The 22,951-nt window shown below is 49.2% G+C and overlaps 1 long non-coding RNA gene across 2 annotated transcripts; it reads left to right on the top strand.

Moving 5' to 3' along the window:
* The first annotated feature begins 12,417 nt into the window (after positions 1-12,417).
* LOC140846153 (uncharacterized) lies at positions 12,418-15,033 on the top strand. Of its 2 annotated transcripts, none has more exons than XR_012125070.1 (2): positions 12,418-13,173; positions 14,885-15,033. It is a non-coding gene; the product is annotated as an uncharacterized lncRNA (long non-coding RNA). The 2 variants fall into 2 exon arrangements; XR_012125071.1 differs by having other exon boundaries at positions 12,418-13,871.
* Positions 15,034-22,951: the final 7,918 nt, after the last annotated feature.

Genomic DNA, 22,951 nt, shown 5'->3' with positions numbered 1-22,951 from the left:
GAGGCAGTGCCAGTGGCTGAGGGCCTTCATCCTGGGACCTGAGAAATGACCTGTGCTCTTTTAGGCCTGATTCCAGAGCTGACACAGCTGCCAATGAACTTTGTGAACTGAGGCCCGGCCTTGTCAGAGCCTTCTGGAGGAAACTCTTGTTTTGTGTTCCTGTGTTTTCACAGGCCTGTCTTGGCAAGGAATAATGTTTTTTCACTGGGACTGTGATACAAAGGGTTTAAAATTTTTCCAAATGTGTATTTAACTTTCAAAGTGAATTGTTTTAAGGGAAATTATTAAACCACTAACAATTAAGGAGATGGCCGGTCAGTGACTAAAGTTTGGAAACTCATCTGAGTTCCCTCCCTTCCACACTCTGACTTTGTGGAGGAGGAGCAGGGATGAGGGAGGCCCAGGATGGGGGCAGAATTCTGCCCTGCCACCTGGAGGGTCCAGGGCCAGGAGGCAGGTGGGAGAAGGGTGGTGACTGACTGGGGAGTGTGGAGCCTGGGTGCTGGAGAGTCGGGGAGGAGCAAGCAGGAGTAGGCTGGAGAGTGACCCAGGCCGTGGAGATCAAGCAGTCTTTTCAGATACCCTGGCCAGGACACCTTTCCATGCTTTGTCTGCATGGTGCTATCAGAATCCCAGGAGGGGGTCCTCTGGGCCACCAGCCACACCAGGTCACACACACAGCACTTGGGCGGCACCACGCCTGACTGTGCTGCTTGGATTGTACCCCTGGGAAAGAAGAGATAGCCCAAACACAAGCTGGGGCTACCACCAAAAGGGGCCTGGAAGTGGGGTGGTCGTGGAGAGAGTAGAAGCCCTTAGCCCACTTTGTTTTCCTGATTTTCTGGGACACCCCTTAGAGGTGGCTCATTCTTCCACCCTTCACAGGGCTTTTTAACTGGTGATCCAGGGTTCCAGAACTGGGGAGGTCCAGGGGCTAAGGGAAAAAAAATCCATCTTTATGTTCACGAACCTGTAACAGACACTTGGTGTTTCCTTCAGTTACAAATGGAGGCAGCAAGGTCCCGTCGAAAAATTAGCAGTACTTAATGACTGTGACACAGAAATCACAGGGCTTTTCATCGCCACTCTGGGTGTTGCAGATACCTGGAAATAGCCATTGCACACTCACTACCACTTGGTGTTTCTGCTCTCTATCTTACAATTTAATGAGTTAATAAAGAACTCCAGGTGTTTCTAGATCACAAATTTGTCTTTATATTTTGATATTTGCATTTCAACCGTCCTTTTGTAATGCAATATACTTTTTTTTTGTATCAATACTCTACAATTACATGAGGAACATTGTTTACTAGACTCGTCCCGTCACCAAGTCCCCCCACATACCCCATTATAGTCACTGTCCATCAGTGTAGTAAGATGCTATAGAATCACTACTTGTCTTCTCTGTGTTGTACAGCCCTCCCTGTGCCCCCCACACACATTATGTGTGCTAATAGTAATGTGTCCCCCCCTCCCTTTTTCCCCTTATCACTTCCTTCCCACCCATCCTCCCCAGTCCCTTTCCCGTTGGTAACTGTTAGTCCATCCTTGGGTTCCGTGAGTCTGCTGCTGTTTTGTTCCTTCAGTTTTTTTCTTTGTTCTTATACTCCACAGATGAGTGAAATCATTTGATACTTGTCTTTTTCCGCCTGGCTTATTTTACTGAGCATAATACCCTCTAGCTCCATCCATGTTGTTGCAAATGGTAGGATTTGTTTTCTTCTTACGGATGAATAATATTCCATTGTGTATATGTACCACATCTTCTTTATCCATTCATCTACTGTTGGACACTTAGGTTGCTTCCATTTCTTGGCTATTGTAAATAGTGCTGCGATAAACATAGGGGTGCATATGTCTTTTTGAAACTGGGCTCCTGAATTCTTAGGGTAAATTCCTAGGAGTGGAATTTCTGGGTCAAATGGTATTTCTATTCTGAGCTTTTTGAGAAACCTCCATACTGCTTTCCATAATGGTTGAACTAATTTACATTCCCACCAGCAGTGTAGGAGGGTTCCCTTTTCCCCACAACCTTGCCAACATTTCTTGTTGTTTGTCTTTTGGATGGTGGCGATCCTAACTGGTCTGAGATGGTATCTCATTGTGGTTTTAATTTGCATTTCTCTGATGATTAGGGATGTGGAGCATCTTTTCATGTGTCTGTTGGCCATCTGAATTTCTTCTTTGGAGAAGTGTCTGTTCAGATCCTCCGCCCATTTTTTAATTGGATTATCTGCTTTTTGTTTGTTGTGGTGCATGAGCTCTTTATATATTTTGGATGTCAACCCTTTATCGGATCTGTCATTTATGAATATATTCTCCCATACTGTAGGGTACCTTTTTGTTCTATTGATGGTGTCCTTTGCTGTACAGAAGCCTTTCAGCTTGATATAATCCCACTTGTTCATTTTTGCTTTTGTTTCCCTTGCCCGGGGAGATATGTTCATGAAGAAGTCACTCATGTTTATGTCCAAGAGATTTTTGCCTATGTTTTTTTCTAGGAGTTTTATGGTTTCATGACTTACATTCAGGTCTTTGATCCATTTCGAATTTACTTTTGTGTATGGGGTTAGATAGTGATCCAGTTTCATTCTCTTACGTGTAGCTATCCAGTTTTGCCAACACCAGCTGTTGAAGAGGCTGTCATTTCCCCATTGTATGTCCATGGTTCCTTTATCGGCAATATACTTTTTGAAACATATTTTCAAACTGGTTGTAGACAGGGGTCTTCTGTCTTCTCCAGATGCTACCTGTGTCTCTGGTCCAGTGACACCTCCTCCCTCCACTGGCCTTCTTTCCGTGGATGCCTTATTCCCACATTCATTCATAGCAAATGTTTTGAGTGTCCACCATGTGCCAGACATGCTTGAGTCACCAGCAACATAGACACACGTGTGCTGACATCGACCTGGTCCCTGCCCTGCCAGAGTCCCGCCTGCAGCCACCTTGCCCAATCTGGGGCTCAGAAAGCTTATGATGGGAAAGTTACCAAGCCGGAGATCAGAGGGCCTCCCTGGGAACATAAGTTAGCAGCAGATCCGGCAGAGAGGAGGAGCGGCCTCAGCTAAGGTGGCCAGATGGATCCACATATGTCATTGCCTCTGTTAAAGGAGGCCCCAGGCTAGCCTGGGTTGAGCTCTGAGAGGGGTCAGGGGTAGACTGATGCAGGCGGAGCGTCAGGGATCTGGGTTTTTATCCTTGGAGCTCTGGGGACTGTCCAAAGCAGGGTGAGGAGTATGAGTTGGCTGTGGACCAATGCAGTCATACCTGCATTTTCAAATGATCACTTGGGCAGGTGTGGAGAAGGGACTGGAGAGAGTAAGAGGAAGTGGGGATGAGCTAGGAGCTGTTGTAAGTGAAGGAGTCCAGAATAAGCCACTGTGGCATGAAAATTATTTCGAACTGAAGGCATTTGGGAATAGGCGTTTTTCTGAACTTCCTTATTTGCCTAAAAGCAGAACCTCCCAAAAGAACTCAATTGTCCTAGATCCCCTCCCTAGGAGCAACCAGGAAAAGATGATCTGTATCACCTGATGAGCCAGACATTGTCACAAAACTATCAATCATACCTCCCATGTGTTCTCATAAAGGCATTTATCTTTCCTATGTTATTTGTTTTTCCTGAGTTTTACCTTTCGCCCCCTCTGCTTCTCTATTGGTACATAAACTCCAAAATTCTAACTACCTAGTTCTCAAATAAAAATATCTTTTTTCTTGCTGATCTTCTTTCAGTTTAATTCACAGGCCCCAGGTACTAAACCTAAGAGGGTACGGAAAAAGGTTTTCTGCCCTGATATAGGCACCTAGGAGAGAGGTGGTCTGGAATGGGGAACAGGGAGTTGGAGATAAGTAGACAGGCTCAGGACAATCTTTAGGAGATTGTATACTGTTGAGGTCAAGAGAACGGGCTAGAGACAGCCTGCCTGGGTTCCTAACCCTGACTCTACCACTGGGTGACACAAGCCTTGTGACCTTGGATAAGTTATTTAATCCTTTCTGTGTCCATTTCCCTGTGGTGTACAGTGGGACAATAATCAGTCAGGATAGGCTTGACTATGCTGCTGTAATACCCCCAAATTTCTATGATTTAATAACGGTATGTTTCTCAAAGGTGTATATCTGTCAAGGGTCCCCCTGGGGGTTCTGCTCACAGTGGTTCCTGCCCAGTCTAGAGGAGTAACCACCTAAACATGGCAGGCTTCCCTGATGAAGGGAAAGAGAGTTCCAGAAGCTCTGGCATTGGCAAATGAATGCTCTGGCCTGTAAGTGACACAAGTTGACTGTATCTGTCTCAGGTCCTTGGACAGAACTAATCACATGTGCCACCTCGAGGGAGCTGGTGAGTTAATATACATAAAATATTCATAATGCCTCCTGGCATAAGCGAAACACTTATGTGAAAGTTATTACTGTTATTATTGAGATGTACCATCAAGCTGCTGGTGGTTTGATGGTGTGGCATAGTCACAGCTGAACCTCATGTTTCTGGCCTGCCTTGTAGTGACTGTCACTGAATTGGGAACCCTGGAGAAGGCATGGGGTGTAGGAAGATGGTGCTTCAGTACTCTTGGATACAACTGACCAAGATCAAAATCAACTGGTTTAAGCCATCTCATGATCCTGCATTAGCCTGCAGGGACCCAGAAGCTCAGATGCTGAGATCAGGCCTTGATCTCTCCTGCTCAGTGACGGCCTACCTCATCAGCAGGCTCCTGCTTCCAGGCCCCAGAGGGCATTTGATCAGCCAGCTTGGGTTACATGCCCATCCGTGACCCAAGGGACTACAGTCCTCTAGATGGCCAAGCTTGAGTCATGTGCCTACCCCAACCTACTCACAATGCTGGGTAAAAATGAATCTCCAAAGGAAAATTTCCATCCAGAAATAGGGATGGAAATTGAGCAGGGCAATGTGAATGGGGGAATGCATATAAAATCCTGGAGCCAGGGCCTTAGCCCCCTTCTTTCCACTGGAATCTCAGCCCCTCCTCTAGAATTGCAGAGGCTGAGGGTGGTGGAGTGTGGGTCCCTACAGCCCAGTGGGGGACTGTGCCCTTCCCAGTAGCTGTGACCCACACCCTGCCAACTTCTCCCCACCTGACATGCTTTCAATCAGGCTGCAGTGGCGGCTGATAGAGTCCTGACAGGAGTACCGCCATTTTGAATAAGCCCACCAACCATGACAGACACTTAGGTTTCATTTTACTTAGGCCACAAGCATTTTCTGGAGGACACGTCAGTCAGCAAGCCACAAGCTTGCCCTTTCCCCAACCCACCCCCTCAAAAGCCCGCCAAAAAACCCTGCCATAAAAAGCCTCTTAGCTTGTGAGAGAGGCCTTCTTTGTTTTGCTGGCCAGAACATAGGGGTCCCTTTCAGGTTTAGCAATAAACCTGGTTGGACAGTGGAGTTTGCCTCCCTTATTTTCCTTTTGTCTGGTGTTGAAACCCAGGAGCAGAGAGCAGGAGCTCTTTTGCAGCCTAGGAAGCAGTGGGCAGCGGGACTTCACCCGGGGTAACGCCTGGATGCTGAGAGTCTCCTGTGTCTCGCCCCGTTTCCCTTCCCTCCCTCACCCCAACACCCCCTCACGAACTCCAGCCCGGGACCATCATCCAGACCTCAATCTGCACATCCACCACCGGCCACTAATCCACCGTCATTCCCAGGAGGGTAGGATTCTGGCCTCATCGGCTTTCTCTGGGCGCCCCGAGAAAGTCGACCCGCCGTCCCCTTTCCCTTCCTCTCTGTTCTCCGTTGAGAACACCATAACGAATGGGGGCCTTCGGCACGCTGACCGGGGGACGCCTCCTCTCAGCGGGCAGGAGAGTCTCGTGCAGCTCCGGGAGCCCACGGACTCCGGCTGGGAGAGCCGATCGCGGCGAGACGTCCCGGCGGCCTGTTTCCCAGCCTCGGTCACTTTTCTCACCCCCCCAAGATGGGCAATTCTCCCTCACTCTCCTATATAATCTTTCACCCCACTTCCGTTACAAACTCGGTAACAGGTCACGCTGGCCAGCTGAGGGCACTTTCGATTTCGAAGTTCTCCGGGATCTTGACAACTTCCTCCAGAGGCCTGGCGGACAGTCAAGGGGTCCGTCTGTCCATACCTCCTTCCCTCTCCGCGAGCAGCCCTCCCTTTGTTCCTGCCTTAGATCACTCTCGCCAAACAGAAACCCCCTGACTCTCCTCCCGCTGAACAAAACCCCCCTAAAGTTACCCTCGCCGAAGAAACTCCCCTCCTCCGCACTGACAACATCGCGCCTTTCCCTGCCTCCTCCCTGCGCTGCTGGCCAGCTCGCCCCCGGCGGCCCTCCGCCCGCTCAGCGGCCTCGGCGGAGTCCGGGCCCCTAGGGCACCGGCTCCCCCCCTCCACCGCCCCTTGCCCCTCCCCTCCTCCAACGCCCTTCCCCGTGCCCGCCCCTCCGCCCCTTGCTGCGCTCAGACACGCCTCCCGCTCCCGGTCCCACCCAGCACTACCCAGGCCGCTTCTCACCCCAGCCTGCCCCTCCAGGCGGCAGCTGGTACCGAGGCCCGTTCGTGTTCACGTTCCTTTCCAGTGAATGATCTGGAGGAGCTGCTGGACCCACGGGCCGGGAGAACGCCCCTACTCAGCAGGAAACAATTACAGAAGAGTGGCCGACACCCAATTTTCCTCAAAAGAAAGGGTCCACATGTCTTGAGGGTTGAATGAGGTGGGGGCAGAGACAGGGGACAAGCATCGTGATTAACTTTTCCTGCCAAAAAGAGGGTATTGAACAAATGATAAGAGTCCTCAGAAAATCCTGATACATTCAGAGAAGAGTTCCTCCCAGTTACTCAAACGTCCTGCCTCACTTGAAGGGACATTTACCTCATCCTCTCGCTCACCCTCACCGATGACAAGAGGGAAGGCGTTTGGCCGTGCGGCCGAAAACAATGCTGACGAGTTGCACTGCCAGCACCCTGCTAATCATGCTCCGGCAGCTCGAGGGGTCCCCAGGGCTGAGTCCCAAAATCCCAAGTGGACATACCCACTCACTGACCCTGGTGGGGCAAGTCGTGATAACATGATCACTTGCCTCCTGGCAGGGATGGAAAGAAGTAAAAATAAACAGGTCAACTAGGAGTGCCTCAAGGAGATTACCAAGGGTGCAGATAAAAACTCAGCCCTCCTTATGAACCCCGTTTCAGAAGCCATGATCAAATGCACAAACATCAGCCCTAACTCCCCGAGGACCCTATTCTCCTACACTTCCACTTCATTTCCCCGTCTTACATAGATATTTGTAAAAAGTTCCAAAAATTAGAAAATGGACCCCAAATACCCCCCAAAAGAGCTTGTAGACCTCGCCTTTAAAGTTTTCAACAACCAGGTTGAGGAACAAAAAAACTTAGAAAGAAAAACAGGCTAAAGCCGAATATGAGATTCTGGCCTCCCTAGTTCGACCTGCAAGCCTGCAAAAGGCTCCACCCCACACCTGCCCAGCAGCTATTTTCACTGGGGCAGTCAGGGCCCTGGGGCAAAAGCTTGCCCTAATCCCAGGCCTCCTACAGAGCAGAGGCCAAACTGCAGACAGTGGGGTCACTGGACGGTGGATTGCCCTCTAGGGAAGTCAGCCCCTGCCTTGAGTCCTCTCCCTTCCAGTGACCGCACACATCTAGAGAGGACCAGGAGGCCCTCATTGAAAGGAAAGGAGAGACACACAGCAGCAATTCACCGGAGAGTTCCGCTTTATTAGGGAAAGGTGCTGGGTTATATAGGAAGGGGTATGACTTCTACGGGGCGGCTGTTGGCTAGGTGCTGGGATTGGGAGGGGAGCGAGAGGTGATTGGGCTTCAGGTGGCGCCGGCGGGAACCGAGGACACCGAAGAGAAGCCGGAAGTTTGCCATCTTACTGGTGGGGGCCCTTCATTCCCCCCTTTCTCCTCTATGGGGTTGTGGACGTTGCTTTCTCTCTGGCTGCTTCCTGCTGAACAGGGGCGGAGAAGGGGGTGAGGGCTTGAGGATTGGGAGGAAAGGGTTGATAGGACTCCCCGCCGTAAGGACGAGTAGATGTGGACTTCTTCAGGTTTGGAAATCAATGAAGGTTCCCTGTAACCATAGGTTGAGGACCTGTTGATTCCAATGGTGCCAAGAGGATATGGGTGTCAGGAGCCAGGCGTCTGTGGCCATTGTTTCCAGGAACAGTTTCCAGTGGAGAGAGGGGTCCATCTCAGCGTGTGGTGAGGAGGTCACCTGAGGGTAAGGGATCTTCTGTGGCCAGAAGCTGGTAGTTCCTGAGTAAAAGCTGGTTGAAAGCTTGATTAGAGATTTTTCCGACTTGGGATTTGATGAACTTTATTATACAGGGTAAGAAGAGACAGGCGAGAAGAATGATTATTATGGGGCCTGCAATGGGCCAGAGCCAGGTGAGGAGGGGGTTTGTTAGTATTGAAGAGAATGGGTTGGAATTGGAAGCAGAGTGGAGGCTGGAGGCAAGGTCGGTGAGTTTGGTAATGTTAGTTTCTACAATGCCGGAATAGCAGCACTCTTCCCAGAGGAAGACGCAGGTGCCGCCCTTCTCGGCTGTAAGCAGATCTAGGGCCCGCCGGTTTTGAAGGGTGACTTTAGCTAGCGAAGTGACCTGTCTTTGGAGAGAGGCTAGGGAATCGGCAGTGGATGTCAGGGCTCCCTCAAGTTTGGCGTTGAGATCTCTAACTGCTTATAGAGAGTGACCCAAGGCTTCTCCCGAAAACCCTGCCCCAATGGCTGAGGTGATCAAAGAGCTACTGACCATGATGGGAAGGAAAGCAGCTCTTTTTGTGTGCGAGGGCAAGGGAGGTTGGAGCTCAAGAAATTCTGCCATGCTGTAAAGTGTTAACTGTGGGATTAGGGTGACGAGAATGCAGGGTGTATCAGAGCTGAGAGGCAGTGAGTTGAAAAGACTGCCATTACACCAAAAGAAGTGTCCCGGTTGCGTAAAAGTCTTAGAGCCGGAGGTAGGGGTGTAGATAGAGAGGCAGTGAAGTGTGCTGGAGGGGGGTGGAGTTGGGCCTACACAGTGGTGGATGGTGAGATTATCTGCGTATTCTGGTTCTCATAGGAGTATGTCCGCCAGGGGGCAGAGGGGTTGTCTTTTTGCATGGAAGTAGTAGTTGGAAATATTAAGGGGCATGGCGGCCAGCAGTGGGCGCTGTAGTGATGCACACAAGAAACAATTGGCTGTGTTAAGGGTGTGGTTGAGAAAGATGGTGGTGTCTTGAATGAGCTATAATGAAGAGTAGGAGAAATTGGAAGAGGGGTGGGGATAAGAAGATGAAGAGGCGCCGTCAAGAGTTTGGATAATGACTTTTTCGAAATGTCTGCTATCTGATGCAACTTGAGAGATCTGGGAATGAGAGGGAACATACTTTCGAGAGATATGAAGGGTACCGTGGGGGGTCGAGGACCCCCCGTAGTAAACTGAGGCTGTGACTCTGGCAGCCCATCGAGAGTCCCAGGGATCTGGGATTGATAAGGAGAATGAGCCGTTGGGATATTTCATGAAACGGTTGGAGAAGTAATACTGTGGGTACTGGAAGTTACCCATGTAGTGAGTGGCACAAGACTAGTAGGGACATCTCCCGTAGGTGTCTGGCCATTGCCTGCAATAGGCTTGTTTTTGGTCATAGAGGAAGCAGAGGTAGGGAGAATAAGGGTAGCTGCTAGTGAACACTTCGGTGGAGGGAGGAAAGTGGAGGTATAAAGGCTCAGAGCAGCTTTTCAGAGGGCAGTCTGGTGTGGCAATGAGGGCAGTAACTTGTTTGATGCTGTGTGTAAGTCTCTCTGATTTTGAATCGCCATACAAAGGAGGCTGGGGTGGTGGGGAAGACAATAGGAATGAGGAAAAAAAGCGAGAGAGCAGTAAAGGAGGAAAAAGTCATGATTTGGGTATGGATGGCAAAGGGGGTGAATGGGATTTTGGAGGAAAAAGGACAGTAAAGTCAGGAGTCTGGAGGGAGGGAGAGTCTGTAAACTTTTGTAGGTTAAGAGATCTTTTAGGTGATGTGGGTACAGAATGGTAAGGGGCGCCCTGAATGTCAGTTTATGAGCTTCTTTCTGCAAGAGCTGTCTAGGTGCTAATGCTCGTAGGCAGGGGGCCCATCCCCGAACTGTGGGGTCTAATTGCTTGGAGAGATAAGCTACTGGGGCAAAGGATGGGCCATAATATTGGTATAGGACTCCTAGAGCTTGACTGGACCTCTCATGAATGTATAATGAGAAGGGCTTCGACAGATCAGGAAGATGGAGAGCTGGGGCTTCCACAAGGGCTTGACAGAGCTTAATGAAGGAGTGTCGGGGTGAGGAGGATAATGGTTTTTTTAGGGGGGCTCTTGCTGAGGTCGTATAGGGGTCTTGCCAACAGGGAGCAGGGAGAAGTTAGGGATCTACGTTCTAAAATATCTAGCCAGGCCTAGAAAGGAAAGGATTTCTGTCTTGGTTTTGGGAACGGGCAGGTCAGAGAGGAGCCATTTTATGTCTAAGGTAATGGACTGTCTTTGTTGAGACAGAAGGAATCTGAGGTAAGTGACAGAAGGGGAAGAGATTTGAGCTTTGACGGGGGATACTCGGTAACTTCTGGAAGCTAGAAGGTTAAGTAGGGAGGCAGTGTCAAGTTGAGACTGTTCCCACGAGAGACTGCAGAGTAGAAGATTGTCTATGTATTATAAGGTGGACTTGGAGTAATCATGATGAAACTGTTTGAGGTCCTGAGCTAGGACCTGTCTAAAAATATGGGGACTATCGCGGAAGCTCTGTGGCAAAACTGTCCGAGTTGTTCAGAATGTGTTGTGTATGGGTCCGTCCAGGTGAAAATGAAAAAATCTTGGGAGCAGGGGTCTAGAGGGATAGAAAAATGGGTCCTTGAGATCTAGGACTGAGAAGTGGGAAGCTGAGGCAGGGATCTGCGATAAAAGGCTGTATGGATTTGGAACTAAGGGATGGATAGGGACAACGGCTATGTTGATGAGGCGAAGGTCTTGGACAAGCTAGAAAGATCTGTTGGTTTTTTTAACAGCTAATATGGGGGTATTAAATGGGGAGTGAGTGGGTCTGAGGTAATTTTTGTTTAAGAGATCTTGAATGATGGGTTGGAAGCCTATGAGGGCTGAAGTGGTTAGGGGGTATTGGGCCTGACAGATATACTGAGAGGGGTCACGTAATTTGATAGAGGCAGGGGGACATAGGGCTACGGAGGGGCTTGTAATTTCCCAAACTTTGGGATTTACAGGGTGTATGAGGGCTGAACCAAAGCTTTCATTGGGTAGAGGGGGTTTGTCAGCTATGAGGGCCATCAGAAAGGGAGTACTGGGGGCTGTGGGAGTGGATATAGTTATGGAAATGTGGAGGAGGGAAAGGATGTCTCGTCCTAGTAAAGGGATGGGACACTGGGGCATAACCAGGAAGGGGTGGGAGAAAGGTATGGGATTGTCTAGGATTGTGCATAAAGGGGGGGGTTTTAATGGGAAAATCTGTTTACCTCCTACCCTGACTATAGGAGTAATGGCAGGCATGGTAGGGCCCCGGTATTCTCGCAAGACTGAGAAGGTGGCTCCTGTATCTAGGAGGAAGGAGATGGGGCGACCGTCTACTGTTAAAGTAACCCTGGGCTCCTGTTTGGTGATGGAAATGGTCGGGCGAGAAGCCCCCGGGCCCCGTCAATCTTCTTCTGCCAGCCCCACTACAGCGGGCTTAGGATGGGGGTTGTTCGTCCAGCCTCCCCTTTGGGTGGTTGGGCAATCAGACCCCCAGTGGCCCTTTTTGTGGCATCTGAGGCATGGGATGGTAGGAGATCTGGGGGAGGGGCACGCCCTTGACCAATGTCCCTCTTTTCCACACTTGAAACAAGCTCTTGGTGGGGGCTTGTTTGTAGAGGGGCGCCCAGGTTGTGGTTTTATCAGCTGGGTTAACATTTGGAAATTGGCCTGATCAGCTTTTTGTTTACCGCGTTCTTTCTCCTCCTCCCGGTTATGGAAGACTTTAAAGGTTACTGTTAGGATCTCAGTCTGTGGGGTAGCGGGGTCCTGTTCTAACTTTTTGAGTTTAGCTTTAATGTCGGGGTAGCTTTGAGCTAGGAAGTATGTCATAAGGACCTGTCTTCCTTCAGGTGTTTCTGGGTCCAGGCTGGTATACTGTAATAGGGCTTGAGTGAGTCTGTCTAAGAACTCGGAGGGGGTTTCGTCTCTCTTTTGAATTATGTCTTGGAGATTTTGAAAATTGAGTACTTTACGAGCTGCCTTTTTCAGACCTGCTATTAAGCAGGAGGCAAAAATATCTCGAGAGCGGAGACCTACGGCGGTGTTATAATCCCAGTGTGGGTCTTGTTCGGGGACAGCAGTGGGACCAGGGGGATAGGTGGGGTCAGTCTTGTGGGTTTCGGTAGCATGCGTTTGGGTGAAGTCCCAAACTCGTCTACGCTCTTCAGGGAGGAGAGTATTGGTCAGGAGCATGAAAATGTCATGATGCGTGAGGCTGTAAGACTGGAGGGTCCATTGAAACTCCCTGATGTATGTTGTGGGATCAGTGGAAAAGGAACTTAGGCGTTTCTCTAGTTGGGCTAAATCTCCTAAATGCTTTTGGATCCTGCTACTTCCTGGAGGGGGGCAATAATTTTGGGAGGCTCTCGGGACTGAGTCTGAGGGGGACTGAAGGGTTCTGGCTCAGTCTGTGGGGGAGTGACGCGGTCTAGCCGTGCCTAGTCGAGCAGGTCCTGAAGTGCAGAAAGGGGGCAAAGAAAATAAAGATAGAATCAGACCCACATGTCGCCAACTAGCATCCCAGCTGCTTTCCTGTGCCACTCTAGTTGGGCTTGAATTCATGACTCTGAGGTTAAGAGTCCCATGCTCTACTAACTGAGCTACAGCAGGGCTCCAGTTAATTGCTTATGGAATGCGTAAACAGAATGTTCTTTGTTCTCCATTCCTGCCACGTCGGCAAGTGGGGGAAGGGCATATCTAGAAGCAGGGGCGGTGTTTTTACACATCTTCAAGGTCTCTCTATTTTCAGAGTGAGGAGTCTTGGCAAGATATGTTTTTGTGGGCAGATAACTTCTAAGGACTGCACCGGTTGTTCTCTAGCTTGTGCTTTCTCATGCTGCGTTCAGACATGGGGGAAGGTGCTTTCTCATTCTCCCTACAAACATGTGAGAAGACAAAGGCGGTCCCTAACAGGGGAGAAACAGGTGATGAGGGCAAAGATGGAGGAGACCCCTGGGACTTAGTTAAAGGGGGGGTCTGAAAGGCTCAGGCTTAATCTGCGGGGGACGAAGGCGGAGGAGGTGAGATGGGAGAGGAGATGGTGGGGAAGGAAGGGAGAAGGGCTGTTGTAGGAGAAGAAGGGGAAGGGAGTGAACGGGAGGCTTCTGCGGGGGCGGCTGCTTGCAGGCTAGGAGAACTTGGGAGGGGGCGGGGGGGAGGAGGAGGCGGAAAGCTTCAATATAGGGAATCTCCTTCCATTTTTTCAGGCGCTGGCAGTAGTTAAAAAGATCGGGAGTGATGTTAGGATCAAGAGTTCCCCCTGCGGGCCATTGGTTGTTATTGTCTAGGGGGTATGTTGGCCAATCTTGGGAGCAATATTTATGGAGAAGTTTTGGTTTTATATCAGGCGTCAGGGAGAGGGTAGCCAGATGCTTAAGCAGGCATTCAAGAGGTGAACCTTCAGGGAGGGATGAGGAGGCTCCCATGGCTAAAGGACAGAGAAGGAGACAAACAGGGGAAGACGAATGGAGATCCTCGGACTGGAAGCAGACCGCAAGGAGACAAAGGGCATCCCCGATGATCCTTGGTGGTCTGCGGAAATTCGTATATGAGTCGGAATTTCTTAGGAAGTGTGGGTCATCACCCAGACTTCCCTAAGAAGGCAGAGTGCCGGAGTCACCAGGTACCTAGCGCTAGGCATTTTCGGCAGACAGAACAGATTTCAGCGGACGGAACAGAAGGAGGAGGGGGCGGGGAAAGGGAGCGTTCTCATCCGCAAAGGAGTCACCTCGTTTATGGCTGTTGGAGGTGGGGGGGCTGAGAGTCAGCCGCAGCCGTGAAGGCCTGAGGCGGGGATTTATGGCTGTTGGAGGAGGGGCCTGAGGGTCCGCCGCAGCCGTGAAGGCCTGAGGTGGGGAGAGTTCCCTCCTCATCCCCGAGCATCAGGGCCTTGCCGGACGATCACGGTAAATGGCACTGCGATAGCTCGGAGAATAGTGGCCCACCGGGGGGAAATTTTGCTTAAAAAGTTTCAGCACTGATGGAAGGGACGGTGAATGCGTTTATGACTGTCGGAGGAGGGGCCTGAGGGTCTGCCACAGTCGTAAGGGCTTGAGGTGGGGATTTATGGCTGTTGGAGGAGGGGCCTGAGGGTCCGCCGCAGCCGTGAAGGCCTGAGGCGGGGAGAGTTCCCTCCTCATCCCCGAGCATCAGGGCCTTGCCAGACGATCACGGTCAATGGCACTGCGATAGCTCGGGGAAGAGTGGCCCACTCCGGGAGGGAAAACTTACCTAAAGGCCAGAGAGGAGTGGTGAGTGTGATGAGCCAGAGCCGGAAAAAGAGGACAAGGGCAAGCTGCTGCTGGTTTCGGGGGGAAGACGGGGCCCAGTTGGGGTGTCCCGTCTCCCGGGTTTCGGCACCAATGAAAGGAAAGGAGCGACACATAGCAGCAATTCACCGGAGAGTTCCGCTTTATTAGGGAAAGGTGCTGGGTTATATAGGAAGGGGTATGAATTGATGGAGGTGTCACTTCTACGGGGCTGGTGGCTGTTGGCTAGGTGCTGGGATTGGGAGGGGAGCGAGAGGTGATTGGGCTTCAGGTGGCGCCGGCGGGAACCGAGGACCCCCCCCCCAAGAGAAGCCGGAAGTTTGCCATCTTACTGGTGGGGGCCCTTCACTCATGGCTTTGTTTTCAGTGACCGACTGATGCGGCCCAGATCCCAAGGCCCCCTCCACGACGACACCAGCAGATCCACCGTGACAATGGTGATGGGCTGTAAGGCAGGTGTCCTTTCTGGTCACTCGGGGACCAGCCTCTCTGTTTACTGAATATTCTGGGAACTTTGCCCCCTCCTCTGTCTCGGTTTTTCGGATGAAAGACATAATAGAAACCCCAGTCCAACCCCCCACCTTTATATTGTTCCTTGGGCCATATTACTTTCACTCATTACTTTCTGGTAATCCCCAACTGCCCCACACCCCTTCTGGAAAGAGATACTCTCTGCCACATGGGGGCAGCCTTACACATTCCCTCCCTCCCCTTGGAACCCTCCCTCATTCTCCCAATCATACCTCCTGAAGAGGCCCTCCCCTCTGAGGTGGTACAGCTTATTAAATCACAAGTTGACTCTATTGTTTGGGACACAGAAACCCTTACATAGCCTCACACCACCAACCTCTCAGAATAGCCCTGAGAGACCCTACTAGAGCTGTCGCAGTTAACCGATACCCCCTGAGCCCCAAGGGCCATCTTGGCCTCCAGCCCATCATCAACCACCTTCTTAAGCCCCAGATACTCATCCCTACCCACTCCCCTGACAATACTCCCACCCTTCCTGTAAAAAAAACCTGATGGCTCCTTCCGATTAGTCCAAGATCTCCAAAAGATTAATGAAGCTATTGTTCCCACCCACCCAGTAGTCCCCAACCCCTACACCCTCCTCTCCCATATCCCCCTTAAGTACTCATTATTTTATTGTCCTAGACCTCAAAGACACCTTCTTTACTATTCCCCTCAGCTCTGATTCCCAACAACTTTTCACCTTCCTCTGCACACAACCCGTATCTCTGTTCACCCAACAACTCACTGGACTGTTCTTCCCCAGGGATTTTGGGACAGCCCCCACTTTTTTGGCCAAGCACTAGAAAAGAACTCCAATCTCTCAACGTGGCCCCTAGCCACTTGCTCCAGTATGTTGATGACCTCTTGCTTTGCAGCCCCTAAAAAAAATGACTCTATATCCCACACTATCTCCCTCCTTAGATTCCTGGAAAAAAAGGATACCATGTCTCAGAATGCACAGCTCAGCTGGTACTTCAAAAGGTCACATACCTTGGTCTTGACCTCACCCCTACCACTCACTGCATACCTACCTTCCAAAAACAAGCTATTAATAATCTCCCTTTCCCTACCACAAAGAGAGATCTTCTTTCCTTCCTGGGGCTTCTTAGCTATTTTAGACTCTGGATCCCAAATTTCTCACTCACTGCAAAACCCCTTTACAAGGCCTCCCATGGAGATCCCCAAGAAAGGGTGCCAGAGACATTCTCAATTCCTGCTTCTTTCTGGGCCCCCAAGTGAGCACTCCTCAAGGCACTTGCTTTGGCCCTACTCAGTCCTAACAAATCTTTCTTTCTATTCTTAACCAGCAAAAAGGGGCAAGCATTAGGACTACTCATACAACCAGCCGGGGACTCCCTCCAGCCTGTTGCCTGTTTGTCCAGACAACTCAACCTTGTGATAAAAGGCTGGCCTCTCTGCTTACAGATCCTGGCATCAGCTATGCTCCATATCCCCAAAGCCCAAAAATTGCCCTCCACCAGCCCCTATAAGTACACTCCTCACACAACCTCTCCAACCTTCTTAGCCCCCAGCTCTAACCCTTCTCTCCCGGACCCAAGTCCAGGTCTTACACTCTCAGCTTCTACAGCCCTTGGATACCTTCTGCTGCTCTTCTGTCCTAAACCCTGCCACCTTCCAGTACCTAATGGTCCAGACTCCACCCCCAACATGGGTGCACTGAGCTCCTTGATTTCACTCTCACCCGCTTCCATCACATGACCTCAGAACATATTCCAGGATCTCCTGTCTGGCTTATTGATGGGAGTGCTTCAAAGGCCACCCCCTCCCAGGCAGGGTGCGCATCACTAAGGGCTGTCATGATAGCCAGCCCTCCTGCCCTCCCTGAGAAGTAACAGAGGTGGCAGCCCTCCCCATGGGGACGACCTCACAGCAGGCAGAACTTATCACTCACCAGAGCTCTTACTCTGGCAAAAGGTAAAACTATCAACATCTATACAGACCCTAAATACACATATAATATCCTGCAATCACATGCCCAGATCTGGCACAAGAGAGGACTCCCAACAGCAAAAAACACCCCTATGCAAAACGGACCCCTAATTCAAGATCTCCTAGAGGCAGCACTTCTACCCCATAGACCTACTGTCATTCATCGCAAGGGCCATCAAAGACCTAACTCGCAGGATAAAAATTTCAGACACATCATTCATGGAAATAACGAGGCTCATAGAGTAGCAAAACAAGCAGCTGTCAACCCTCTCTCCATTCCCTGCTTCCTGATCCATCTTATGCCCTACTTGCCCCAAGAATTAGCTCTACTCCAAGCACAGAGGGCACTCCAAGAACAATGGTGGTTCCTCCATGGAAACCTGGTCCTTCCTGAAGGCTTAGAAAATAAATTCCTTTCATCTTTCCGTGACTAGTTCCATGCCAGATCATTCCCTCTGCTCCAACTCCTACAGACCCACAGACATCCTACTCCTGGTCTCAGGACCTCCCTACAGAAGATTATCACCCGGTGCTCCATATGCCAAACCACCAACCCTTAGAGCAACCTCAGACCTCCCCCCTTTCCTACCCATCAGTTCTGGTGATCTCTCCCTGGCCCTGACTGGCAAATAGACTTTACCCATATACCTCCAGTAAAGAAACCAAGATACCTCCTTGTCCTGGTTGACACCTTCTCCGGATGGATCCACAGGTCTTAAAGGCTCACCGACGTCCCCAGTGGGCCATAACTGGTCCCTCCCAAAGTGGACTCCATCTAACCCAACCTGCTCCTTTGTGCATCTCCTGAGCCCAGCAAGATCACTACACCCCAGTCGGCTCCTTAGATCCCTCCCTCTGCAAATCCACCGTTCAGCTTCTCCCACCTACATTATACAAAAGATCCTCCAGAGCAGCACATATTCCATTCACTGAAATCATCCCCTGCTTCGGACTCCCAACTTCTATCCAAACCAGTAACAGACCTGAATTCACCTCCCAGATCACCCAACAGGTGGCCTCTTCCCTAAATATAACCTGGAAGTTCCTTATTCCGTATCGACCCCAATCCTCAGGTAAGGTAGACAAGGCTAATCACCTTCTCAGACAGTGCCTAACCAAGTTTTCCCTCCAGGTTCATTTGGACTGGACTCAGCTCCTGCCCTTAGCCAGTTTTAAACTCAGGTCTCTCGTCCACAAACCTGTTATGCTCAGCCCTTTGAGGTTCTATATGGAAGGCCCCTTATTACCTTCACTTTTCCCACCTCCAACTCAAACCTACCCCTCCCTCTCTCAACTTTTTTACTTAATACATTTAGACATCTCATCTGGAACTATGCAGACTACACCTTCCCCAAACCCTTCAACAACCCACACAACCCTCACTCCTCCATCCTACAACCTGGAGACTGGGGATATATGAAGCCCCTCAGCCTCTCCCATGGGCTGAAACCAAAATGGACGGGGCCCTTCTAAGTAACCCTGACTACCCCAACAGTGGCCAGTTCAAAGGTCATTCTGGGTCCACTTTTCATCTCTAAAAAAGGCTCCCCTTTTCCAGGGCACACCAACCAAACCCACATCCCTGATCACCAAGCTGTCTTCTGTGGTTGAAGAGACCGAAGACACGGCTAAACAACCCCATGAGTCTCTCTCTTTATAACTTTGTCCTTATAACTTTGTCCATTTCTTGACCGACCTAATAGAAGAACTCTCCCATTACTTGCCTTCCACCTCCTTAGATACAATAATCAAGGACCTATGGTTATAGGGAACCTTCCCAGATTTCTCCCCAAGGCAAATCACCACCTGTACCTCCTGTATTCTCCTGCTCCGATCCTTTCTTTCTCAATATTACTTATCCTCTTAACCCCTAACACCACAGCACAGACCCTTCCTAAATACCTCAATCAGACACTCTCCCACTGATCAAATCATCAAACCTTCAATGGGACTATCCAGCCACCCTGCTGGGTCTGTCTCCACCTTTCTCAGACAGCAGACTCAGCCACCCCTGCTCTCTTTGGGACATGCAGGGCTACACTCCACCAAGACTGTCAGTCCCAGGGGTACAGCCCAAGCTGAAGGATCTGACATCAGACTTCCAGGGGCACTAAAAGGTATTGGACAGGTCTTAAAGGCTCACCGACGTCCCCAGTGGGCCATAACTGGTCCCTCCCAAAGTGGACTCCATCTAACCCAACCTGCTCCTTTGTGCATCTCCTGAGCCCAGCAAGATCACTACACCCCAGTCGGCTCCTTAGATCCCTCCCTCTGCAAATCCACCGTTCAGCTTCTCCCACCCTCAGATCACCGCAATACTAACCATCTGGGAACTCTCTTACCTTTATCTGGGTACATTTCCTTCCAAGGCAGTCTGAATGCCACCACATTTAGATATTGCCAAGACAGGAAAAGACCCCCTAAAAGACACCCCCCTAGCCCATGGAGGAGCCTAAGTGCAAACATCTTGATATGCCTGATGGCAGAATCTTCCTAAACCAAAAGTTCACTGCTCTTAGTCAAGAGGATCCTATGGTATTGGAACCAGCCTCACCTCTCTCCCCCTTCGCAGCTGCAGCTTTTAGCTTCTCCTTCCATATATGGCACAAATAGGAGGCAGTCCAACATTTACTTCCCAACCCACCCCCAGACCTCCTCCTCTTGTCTCGGTTTGATCTCATGGGATGCCTTTCCCTGGAAACAGGCATCTTTTGGGTGTGCAGAAACAAGGCATACATTTGCTCTCCAACCAACCGGACCCGAGTCTGCACTCTAAGTGTCCCCACTCCCACCCTTTCTTTAGCAACATCCGATCTACCCAGCCTTGTCTCCCCCAAAACCCATGTCAGGGCACAATGTGCCATACAGCTAGTCCCCTTAATGGCCACCTTAAGTGCTGGGACAGGGATTGGGGCCCTAGGAGTCTCTCTTTCAGAGTTCACCAGGCTGTCCAAAGAACTCACTGAAGGACTCAAGAGGTTTCTGACCAACTGGGACACTTACAAGGTCAAGTGGACTCCCTGGCTTCAGCTGTTCCCCCAAACCGCAGAGGCCTTGATCTCTTCACAGCTTCCCAGGGTGGCATGTGTACTCTACTCCAGGACCAATGCTGCTTTTACACCAAACAATCTGGCCTCGTTAGGGATGGGGCAATACGGCCTTTGTGAGCAAGCTTTCAAACGTCTTGAAGTCCCTTCTAATAACTCGTTCCCCTTCCTCTTCATTAGCTTCTACCTCTCCTGGCCCCGTTCGCCTTTATCACCCTCCTCCTCCTTTTCCTTCCCTGCTTAATTAACCTATTCCAAAGATTTTAACAGGATCCAAGGGCAGCCATCTCCCGAGCAACTACTCAGAATGCCTCCAAACGGCCTTTCTGCTTCAAAATATCAGAAAACCCTTTTCATTGCCCCTTGCAGCAGGAAGTTGTAGGGGACGGCCTTTGTCTTCCCCCATGTCTGTACGCAGAATAGGGAAGCACCAGCTTGAGAACAATTGGTGCAGTCCTTGGAAGTTATCTGCCCACAAAAACATTTCTTGTCCTCGAAAACGAGCCAAGATGCCTCACGCTGAAAACAGGGAGACCTTGGGGATGTGTGCAAACACTGCACCTGCTGAGCGGGTAGATTCTAAGAAAATCAACAAGATGTTCTGGCCTGTCCCCCCTGAGAAGGGAAAGATCAGTATAGCACTTGGCTGGGGTCCGAGAAAGGCAGTATAAAAATAAAGGAGCTGCGCCACATCGGGGCTGCTGCAGCCATTGTCTCTCTGTCTGTGCTTTTTGTTCACTCCCATTTCACCCAAGTGAGCAGCACCCAACATCTGGCGCCCAACGTGGGGCCCGAATAGGGACACACCATGGGGCAGGACCCCACAGCCCAGAAGAACATGGGGCACGAACGACCCCACTGTGGAACAGGACCCCACAACCCTGAGGAAATTGGAGATAGGATGCCAGGGGTGACTTGGGACCCAGAAGGGGGCCAACTTCGGGTAAGCTGACACTGCGATAGGTGAACTTCTGGAAGAAACAAAGAGTACTAATGGGGAACTCTCCCTCCCTTGAGAGGGAAGATCAACAGCTCATGCAGGGACTTCTACATTCTCTTGGTGTAACTGCCAAAGACAAGCTGTTGAAAGATTTATTTGCCAGGGTCCAGAAACATTGCTTTGAATTTTGCTTTCAGTAAGAGGTGCAACTGAATAATGAAGCCTGGTGTAAGGTTGTCAAAACTCTTCGCCAGGCTCATCCACAGGGGAACACGATGCCTGCTACTTTGTGGTCCCTTTGCAGCTCTATTTCTCAAGCTTTGCAACTGTTAGAAATGGACTCTGAGAGAGATGCTCATTCTGCTGACTCTGATTTATAAGAGCCTGTGCTGGCGTAGGCGGAGTTGCTTATCAAGCTGAAGAAGAACTCACGTAGGTAGAACAACACATTCAAAAAAATCAATTATCAAAAATTGACTTACACAAACCTTTAGTTATATTAATTTACCTTGCTCCCCATTCAAAGCAGTACTCTTGGGCCTGCGCCACTTTCTCCTGTATAATGCAAATAAATTTACAGAATTAATTTACTTCTGTAAAGTAATTAAGCTGAACCCTCAGACCAACATGTAAATAACTCTATTTTATTGACTCCTTTCTTTAGAGGTAGTCATCCTGGGGCTAGGCATTTCCTTTTCTGCAGTCCCAGGGAAGCAAAACAAGTTGTGACTCAGATCAAGGCTCTAGCAGCGAGAGGTCACACAGTCCCTGCACTTATCAGACATGCAGGGGACTCTCAAGAATGACTAGGGCTCAGGCAGAAAAAACTAGGAAAACTAACTGGGAGCAATTCGATCTCTAAATTCTAAAGAAGTATCTGTCTTATATTCTGCAGACAAACCTGGCCTCAATACAAACTCTCTGATTAGAGAGACTTGGCCCCTGAAAAAAGTATGCAATATAATGTTATGCAGCTAAATATATTTTGCCCCAAGGAAAGAAAATAGTCAAAAGTCCCGTGAACTACTACAATATGGAACTAGTTTTCTAAATTCTTTTAGTGAAAATCTATTCTACTTATTAAGTTCATCATTATCTTTGAAAATTGGGAAGTCTTAAACTAGACTCCCTGAGAGAAGAAATTTATTTTTTACAATACTGGCTTTAAATAACTGGTGCTAAAATTGTACTTTCATTTCATTTCCAGCCCCCTGGACACACACAGTCTCTATAGGTTCAGAGCCTTCATCAGCCATTTTAGTCTGGGGCTGTCTAAACCTTAGCCCAGTTATGTAAACTGCCCGCCTTTAGAGTGTATTCTTGAAAACTGAAGTACTTTTAATCAAATAAGCTAAAAAGAAGGCAATTGAATATTAGTAACTTAAATATTTATATCAGTTTATCTCTGTGTATATGTTCTTTTATATGAAAAGTGTTGCTAACTGTAGTCATTATGTCTGTCTGTAATTTTGTGTGTCTAAGTGTGTAAATAAAAAATATTTTCTACCTCCAGATGGTATTAATAAAAATCGATTTAAAAACAAGCGCTTGTGAAAATTGGGCATTCTAAAACTTCCAGAAAATATAATAAAAAATATTAAGCATTAATGCTAATTTAAGTTTAACTGAAAAGGGCATGTCCTTATAGTTATCAGCTGCCAAAGCTTACTTAAAAGTTGTTTAAGTTGATGTTACCTGTTAAATATTTCAAGAAGACGTTAAAGAAAAGCTTGACTTTGTCTAATGTTTGGTAAAAGTTTTATAAGTAATCTAGCATAGTTGCTAAAAATAAGTAAACAAGTGTAGCAAATGAACATCTTAATAATAATAATGTATTAATGTATAACAGTGTTTATAAATGCAGACAGCCTGAGAATTTTTGTAGTAACCAATAATTCTTAAAGTTTTGCTAAGTTATATAGACATATTCTGTGCTTAAATGAGAAATTGTGCTGTAAGGCACATTTCCAAAAATGATAAAATA

Source organism: Manis javanica, chromosome 14 (genome assembly GCF_040802235.1).
Source record: "Manis javanica isolate MJ-LG chromosome 14, MJ_LKY, whole genome shotgun sequence".
In the NCBI taxonomy this organism is placed as follows: domain Eukaryota; kingdom Metazoa; phylum Chordata; class Mammalia; order Pholidota; family Manidae; genus Manis; species Manis javanica.
The sequence above is the reverse complement of the archived record's forward strand: the minus strand, read 5'-3'. Positions and strand labels throughout refer to the sequence as shown.